Source organism: Scyliorhinus torazame, chromosome 3, assembly GCF_047496885.1.
Source record: "Scyliorhinus torazame isolate Kashiwa2021f chromosome 3, sScyTor2.1, whole genome shotgun sequence".
Lineage (NCBI taxonomy): Eukaryota > Metazoa > Chordata > Chondrichthyes > Carcharhiniformes > Scyliorhinidae > Scyliorhinus > Scyliorhinus torazame.
The window spans coordinates 297090503-297097499 of NC_092709.1; the positions used below are offsets into that span (position 1 = coordinate 297090503).

The window sequence follows — 6997 nt, forward strand, 5'->3', positions numbered from 1 at the left end:
TTGTGGAGGAGAATGCTGAGCCCCAGGCTAATAGAATAGATTGCATTGAGGTACGTAGGGAAGAGGTGTTGGCAATTCTGGACAGGCTTAAAATAGATAAGTCTCTGGGACCTGATGGGATTTATCCTAGGATTCTCTGGGAGGCCAGGGAAGAGATTGCTGGACCTTTGGCTTTGATTTTTATGTCATCATTGGCTACAGGAATAGTGCCAGAGGACTGGAGGACAGCAAATGTGGTCCCTTTGTTCAAAAAGGGGAGCAGAGACAACCCCGGCAACTATAGACCGGTGAGCCTCACATCTGTTGTGGGTAAAGTCTTGGAGGGGATTATAAGAGACAAGATTTATAATCATCTAGATAGGAATAATATGATCAGGGATAGTCAGCATGGCTTTGTGAAGGGTAGGTCATGCCTCACAAATCTTATTGAGTTCTTTGAGAAGGTGACTGAACAGGTAGATGAGGGTAGAGCAGTTGATGTGGTGTATATGGATTTCAGCAAAGCGTTTGATATGATTCCCCACAGTAGGCTATTGCAGAAAATACGGAGGCTGGGGATTGAGGGTGATTTAGAGATGTGGATCAGAAATTGGCTAGCTGAAAGAAGACAGAGGGTGGTGGTTGATGGGAAATGTTCAGAATGGAGTCCAGTCACAAGTGGAGTACCACAAGGGTCTGTTCTGGGGCCGTTGCTGTTTGTCATTTTTATCAATGACCTAGAGGAAGGCGCAGAAGGGTGGGTGAGTAAGTTTGCAGACGATACTAAAGTCGGTGGTGTTGTCGATAGTGTGGAAGGATGTAGCAGGTTACAGAGGGATATAGATAAGCTGCAGAGCTGGGCTGAGAGGTGGCAAATGGAGTTTAATGTAGAGAGGTGTGAGGTGATTCACTTTGGAAGGAATAACAGGAATGCGGAATATTTGGCTAATGGTAAAGTTCTTGAAAGTGTGGATGAGCAGAGGGATCTAGGTGTCCATGTACATAGAGCCCTGAAAGTTGCCACCCAGGTTGATAGGGTTGTGAAGAAGGCCTATGGAGTGTTGGCCTTTATTGGTAGAGGGATTGAGTTCCGGAGTCGGGAGGTCATGTTGCAGCTGTACAGAACTCTGGTACGGCCGCATTTGGAGTATTGCGTACAGTTCTGGTCACCGCATTATAGGAAGGACGTGGAGGCTTTGGAGCGGGTGCAGAGGAGATTTACCAGGATGTTGCCTGGTATGGAGGGAAGATCTTATGAGGAAAGGCTGATGGACTTGAGGTTGTTTTCGTTGGAGAGAAGAAGGTTAAGAGGAGACTTAATAGAGGCATACAAAATGATCAGGGGGTTGGATAGGGTGGACAGTGAGAGCCTTCTCCCGCGGATGGAAATGGCTGGCACGAGGGGACATAACATTAAACTGAGGGGTAATAGATATAGGACAGAGGTCAGAGGTAGGTTCTTTACGCAAAGAGTAGTGAGGCCGTGGAATGCCCTACCTGCTACAGTAGTGAACTCGCCAACATTGAGGGCATTTAAAAGTTTATTGGATAAACATATGGATGATAATGGCATAGTGTAGGTTAGATGGCTTTTGTTTCGGTGCAACATCGTGGGCCGAAGGGCCTGTACTGCGCTGTATTGTTCTATGTTCTATGTTCTATGGAGAATGAGCCTTCCAAGCCCTCCGGCAGCCCAACGGTTCTTGCATTTTGTCGCCTGGAGCAGTTCTCCAGACCGCCAACCTTGGCCTTTAAGACTCTTTGCTCCTCAGCCAACAACACCGTATCTGCCTCCAAGGAGAAAATCCAATCACTATGGTCAGAGAGCGCCACCTCCACCTTCTGTATCGTCACCCCTGTACCTCTATTTGCTGATCTTGTCCATGGCCCCCGAATTGGGGCCAAAGCCCCTTCAAACAAAGAACAAAGAACAAAGAAATGTACAGCACAGGAACAGGCCCTTCGGCCCTCCAAGCCCGTGCCGACCATACTGCCCGACTAAACTACAATCTTCTACACTTCCTGGGTCCGTATCCTTCTATTCCCATCCTATTCATATATTTGTCAAGATGCCCCTTGAATGTCCCTATCGTCCCTGCTTCCACTACCTCCTCCGGTAGCGAGTTCCAGGCACCCACTACCCTCTGCGTAAAAAACTTGCCTCGTACATCTACTCTAAACCTTGCCCCTCTCATCTTAAACCTATGCCCCCTAGTAATTGACCCCTCTACCCTGGGGAAAAGCCTCTGACTATCCACTCTGTCTATGCCCCTCATAATTTTGTATACCTCTATCAGGTCGCCCCTCAACCTCCTTCGTTCCAGTGAGAACAAACCGAGTTTATTCAATCGCTCCTCATAGCTTATGCCCTCCATACCAGGCAACATTCTGGTAAATCTCTTCTGCACCCTCTCTAAAGCCTCCACATCCTTCTGGTAGTGTGGCGACCAGAATTGAACACTATACTCCAAGTGTGGCCTAACTAAGGTTCTATACAGCTGCAACATGACTTGCCAATTCTTATACTCAATGCCCTGGCCAATGAAGGCAAGCATGCCGTATGCCTTCTTGACTACCTTCTCCACCTGTGTTGCCCCTTTCAATGACCTGTGGACCTGTACTCCTAGATCTCTTTGACTTTCAATACTCTTGAGGGTTCTACCATTCACTGTATATTTCCTACCTGCATTAGCCCTTCCAAAATGCATTACCTCACATTTGTCCGGATTAAACTCCATCTGCCATCTCTCCGCCCAAGTCTCCAGACAATCTAAATCCTGCTGTATCCTCAGACAGTCCTCATCGCTATCCGCAATTCCACCAACCTTTGTGTCGTCTGCAAACTTACTAATCAGACCAGTTACATTTTCCTCCAAATCATTTATATATACTACAAAGAGCAAAGGTCCCAGCACTGATCCCTGTGGAACACCACTGGTCACAGCCCTCCAATTAGAAAAGCATCCCTCCATTGCTACCCTCTGCCTTCTATGGCCTAGCCAGTTCCGTATCCACCTTGCCAGTTCACCCCTGATCCCGTGTGACTTCACCTTCTGTACTAGTCTACCATGAGGGACCTTGTCAAAGGCCTTACTGAAGTCCATATAGACAACATCTACTGCCCTACCTGCATCAATCATCTTAGTGACCTCCTCGAAAAACTCTATCAAGTTAGTGAGACACGACCTCCCCTTCACAAAACCGTGCTGCCTCTCACTAATACGTCCATTTGCTTCCAAATGGGAGTAGATCCTGTCTCGAAGAATTCTCTCCAGTAATTTCCCTACCACTGAAGTAAGGCTCACCGGCCTGTAGTTCCCGGGATTATCCTTGCTACCCTTCTTAAACAGAGGAACAACATTGGCTATTCTCCAGTCCTCCGGGACATCCCCTGAAGACAGCGAGGATCCAAAGATTTCTGTCAAGGCCTCAGCAATTTCCTCTCCAGCCTCCTTCAGTATTCTGGGGTAAATCCCATCAGGCCCTGGGGACTTATCTACCTTAATATTTTTTAAGACACCCAACACCTCGTCTTTTTGGATCACAATGTGACCCAGGCTATCTACACCCCCTTCTCCAGACTCAACATCTACCAATTCCTTCTCTTTGGTGAATACTGATGCAAAGTATTCATTTAGTACCTCGCCCATTTCCTCTGGCTCCACACATAGATTCCTTTGTAAATCCTTCAGTGGGCCAACCCTTTCCCTGGCTACCCTCTTGCTTTTTATGTACGTGTAAAAAGCCTTGGGATTTTCTTTAACCCTATTTGCCAATGATTTTTCGTGACCCCTTCTAGCCCTCCTGACTCCTTGCTTAAGTTCCTTCCTACTTTCCTTATATGCCACACAGGCTTCGTCTGTTCCCAACCTTTTAGCCCTGACAAATGCCTCCTTTTTCTTTTTGACGAGGCCTACAATATCACTCGTCATCCAAGGTTCCCGAAAATTGCCATATTTATCTTTCTTCCTCACAGGAACATGCCGGTCCTGTATTCCTTTCAACTGACACTTGAAAGCCTCCCACATGTCAGATGTTGATTTGCCCTCAAACATCCGCCCCCAATCTATGTTCTTCAATTGCCTTCTCCAGATCCTGAGCGACTACCTGCCATTGCTTCTTAAATTTATTGTCAAGAAACTAACCAACGAACCGGCTCTTGGCCGCTGTAGTCAATGGGAAAAGATGGCAGCTACTCAGGATGCCCATGTCAGGATCTGCACGCAGGAGATCATCAAATACTACCTGAAAATCAAGGCGCTGGTACAAGATATCAAAAGACAGTCCTGGACCCTTAGGTTTACTCATTGAATTAAATGATAAAGTGAAAGAAATGTTTCAGCAACTCCGACTTCGAAAACAGAATCTCGAAAAGGTGGCTGAAGAACAAGACAAAGAATCTGGTGAACAAATTCTACTAGTCGAAGAGGAGAATCATCGCAAGCAGATGCTCAGCAACCCAACAGCTTGGCGAAAAGCAAACCTGGCCTGCAAGCTTGCCATAGACAATAATGAAAAAGATGAATTGCTGCAAAATGGAGATCCTTCAATTCGACAACGAAAGATGACATGGAAGGCTTGCTACAGACTGAAAGCAGCATTACACAGTTTGATGAGGGTCAGTAGGATGATGTCACAACAAGTGCAGCAGAGTGAAGAGTCGGTGCGGACGCTAGCAACATCCTCGAGGACCATTCAGGAGACAAATGAAGAATTTTAAAACATGACTGGCACCATTCAGCTGGGGCACAAACTGGTCACAAAGTATAATTACAGAGAATTTACTGACAAGCTACTTATTTTCCTTGTATTGGCTCTGTTTTTTGCAACTGTCATATATATTTTAAAGAAATCACTGTTTCCTTTTTTATAAAGCTGGAATGAGAGGCATACATCGGCGGGAATTGAAATTGCAATGGGCGGTACGGTAGCACAGTGGTTAGCACTGTTGCATCACAGCACCAGGGTCCCAGGGTCGATTCCCGGCTTGTATGGGTTTCCTCCGGGTGCTCCGGTCTCCTCTCACAAGTCCCAACAGACGTGGTGTTAGGTGAATTGGACATTCTGAACTCTCCCTCTGTGTACCCGAACAGGTGCCGGAATGTGGCCACCAGGGGATTTTCGCAGTAACTTCATTGCAGTGCTACGCCTACTTGTGACACCAATAAAGATTATTATTATTATTAAATTGGGAATACTTTCAAATTAACCAGGTCAAAACAATTAAGAGGCAATTTAGCGTGGCCAATCTACCTACCTTGCACATCTTTTGAGTTGTGGGGGCAAAACCCATGCAAATAGGGAGAGAATGTGCAAACTCCACACGGACAGTGACCCAGAGCCGGGATCGAACCTGGGACCTCGCCGCCGTGAGTGCTAACCACTGTGCCACCTTGCTGCCCTGTAATAATTGGAATTTAATTGGAGAGTTAAATAAACACTTGGGCTAAATATAACTGTGTCCATCTTAATATTTTATTTCCTTTTCTTTGGCAGTATAATATTATAAAATGGTGGGAATATTTGTCTAAGAGTTACCTCAGAAAAGCTAAAAGCTAGAATTTGCGATGCAACATTTTTGTTAACGATTTCTATAATATGTATTGTCGAGCCAGCTGAATTTGATTGGATTCGAAAAAAAATGTGTTATTCCTGCAAACAAGAATCTTCAAATTTGTCGAAATGGGATTAATTATTTACCTTCATTGTGGAAGTGAAATGAATCTATATTTGCAAATCTTTGTTCATCATCATAGAATTTACAGTGCAGAAGGAGGCCATTCAGCCCATCTAGTCTGCACCGGCTCTTGGAAAGAGCACCCTACCAAGGTCAACACCTCCACCCTATCCCCATAACCCAGTAACCCCACCCAACACTAAGGGCAATTTTGGACACTAAGGGCAATTTAGCATGGCCAATCCACCTAACCTGCACATCTTTGGACTGTGGTAGGAAACCGGAGCACCCGGAGGAAACCCACGCAGACACGGGGAGGATGTGCAGACTTCGCACAGACAGTGACCCAGCGGGGAATCGAACCTGGGATCTTGGAGCTGTGAGGCAGCAATGCTAACCACTGCGCCACCGTGCTGACACCGCGCTTCATATTGAATGTAATATCTCTGCCTGTTTTTACAATTGTTAGAAAATTTGCATGTTTAAAAATATGAAATAGATCCGTTAGAAAATATTTAAATACTAATATGAGGGCAACGTGATTAATTTTATTCAACTTGTATAGGTGACGTGTCTTGCTTGGGAAATAAACTACAAATTTACACTGAAAATTAACAAAATGAAGCTTGAGAAAATTAAGAAGCTAATGAACATCTCAGTCAACCACTGAGTAGCCAACATTTCAGCAGACGCCACCGACACTCCCCCCTCCCCCCCCCCCCCCCCCCCCCCCCCCCCCCCCCCCCCCCCCCCCCGTCCCCACTGCCGAGGTTCAAGGAACTTCTAAGTCTGACGATGATCCCTTGCCCGATGATCCCGTGCCCGATGTGTGCCTGTTTTTACAATTGTTAGAAAATTTGCATGTGTAAAAATATGAAATAGATCCGTTAGAAAATATTTAAATACTAATATGTGGGATGCTCTTTCCAAGGGCCGGTGCAGACTCGATGGGCCGAATGGCCTCCTTCGGCACTGTAAATTCTATGATTCTATGATAGCTGCCACCGGAACTGTGGATGGATTATTTAACTGGGGTGGGTATGATTCTGGCATATGGGCCTCAAAATGAGATTCAAATGTATTATTATGCGGTTCCTGATATTGACCTGCAGGAATCATGGCCCCGCCACCATTGGGGGAAGGGGCGATTGCGGCAAGCTTTCACACACAAACACGGATTTGGCCTTCTCACAATATTCTTCCATCGCCGAAGCTGTGCAATGCGAATGGGAGCGGAAAACCTCGGCCTGTGTCCCCTCATCCCTGTACTATCAGCTAATGGAAACAATGTTTCCTTATCTACTTTAGCTAAGCCTTTCATAATCATGTACACCTCTATCT

General features: G+C 45.9%; 1 pseudogene; it reads left to right on the plus strand.

Moving 5' to 3' along the window:
- Positions 1-4164: 4164 nt before the first annotated feature.
- On the plus strand, positions 4165-4852 carry LOC140409612 (vesicle transport protein SEC20 pseudogene; annotated as a pseudogene).
- The last annotated feature ends 2145 nt before the right edge of the window (positions 4853-6997 follow it).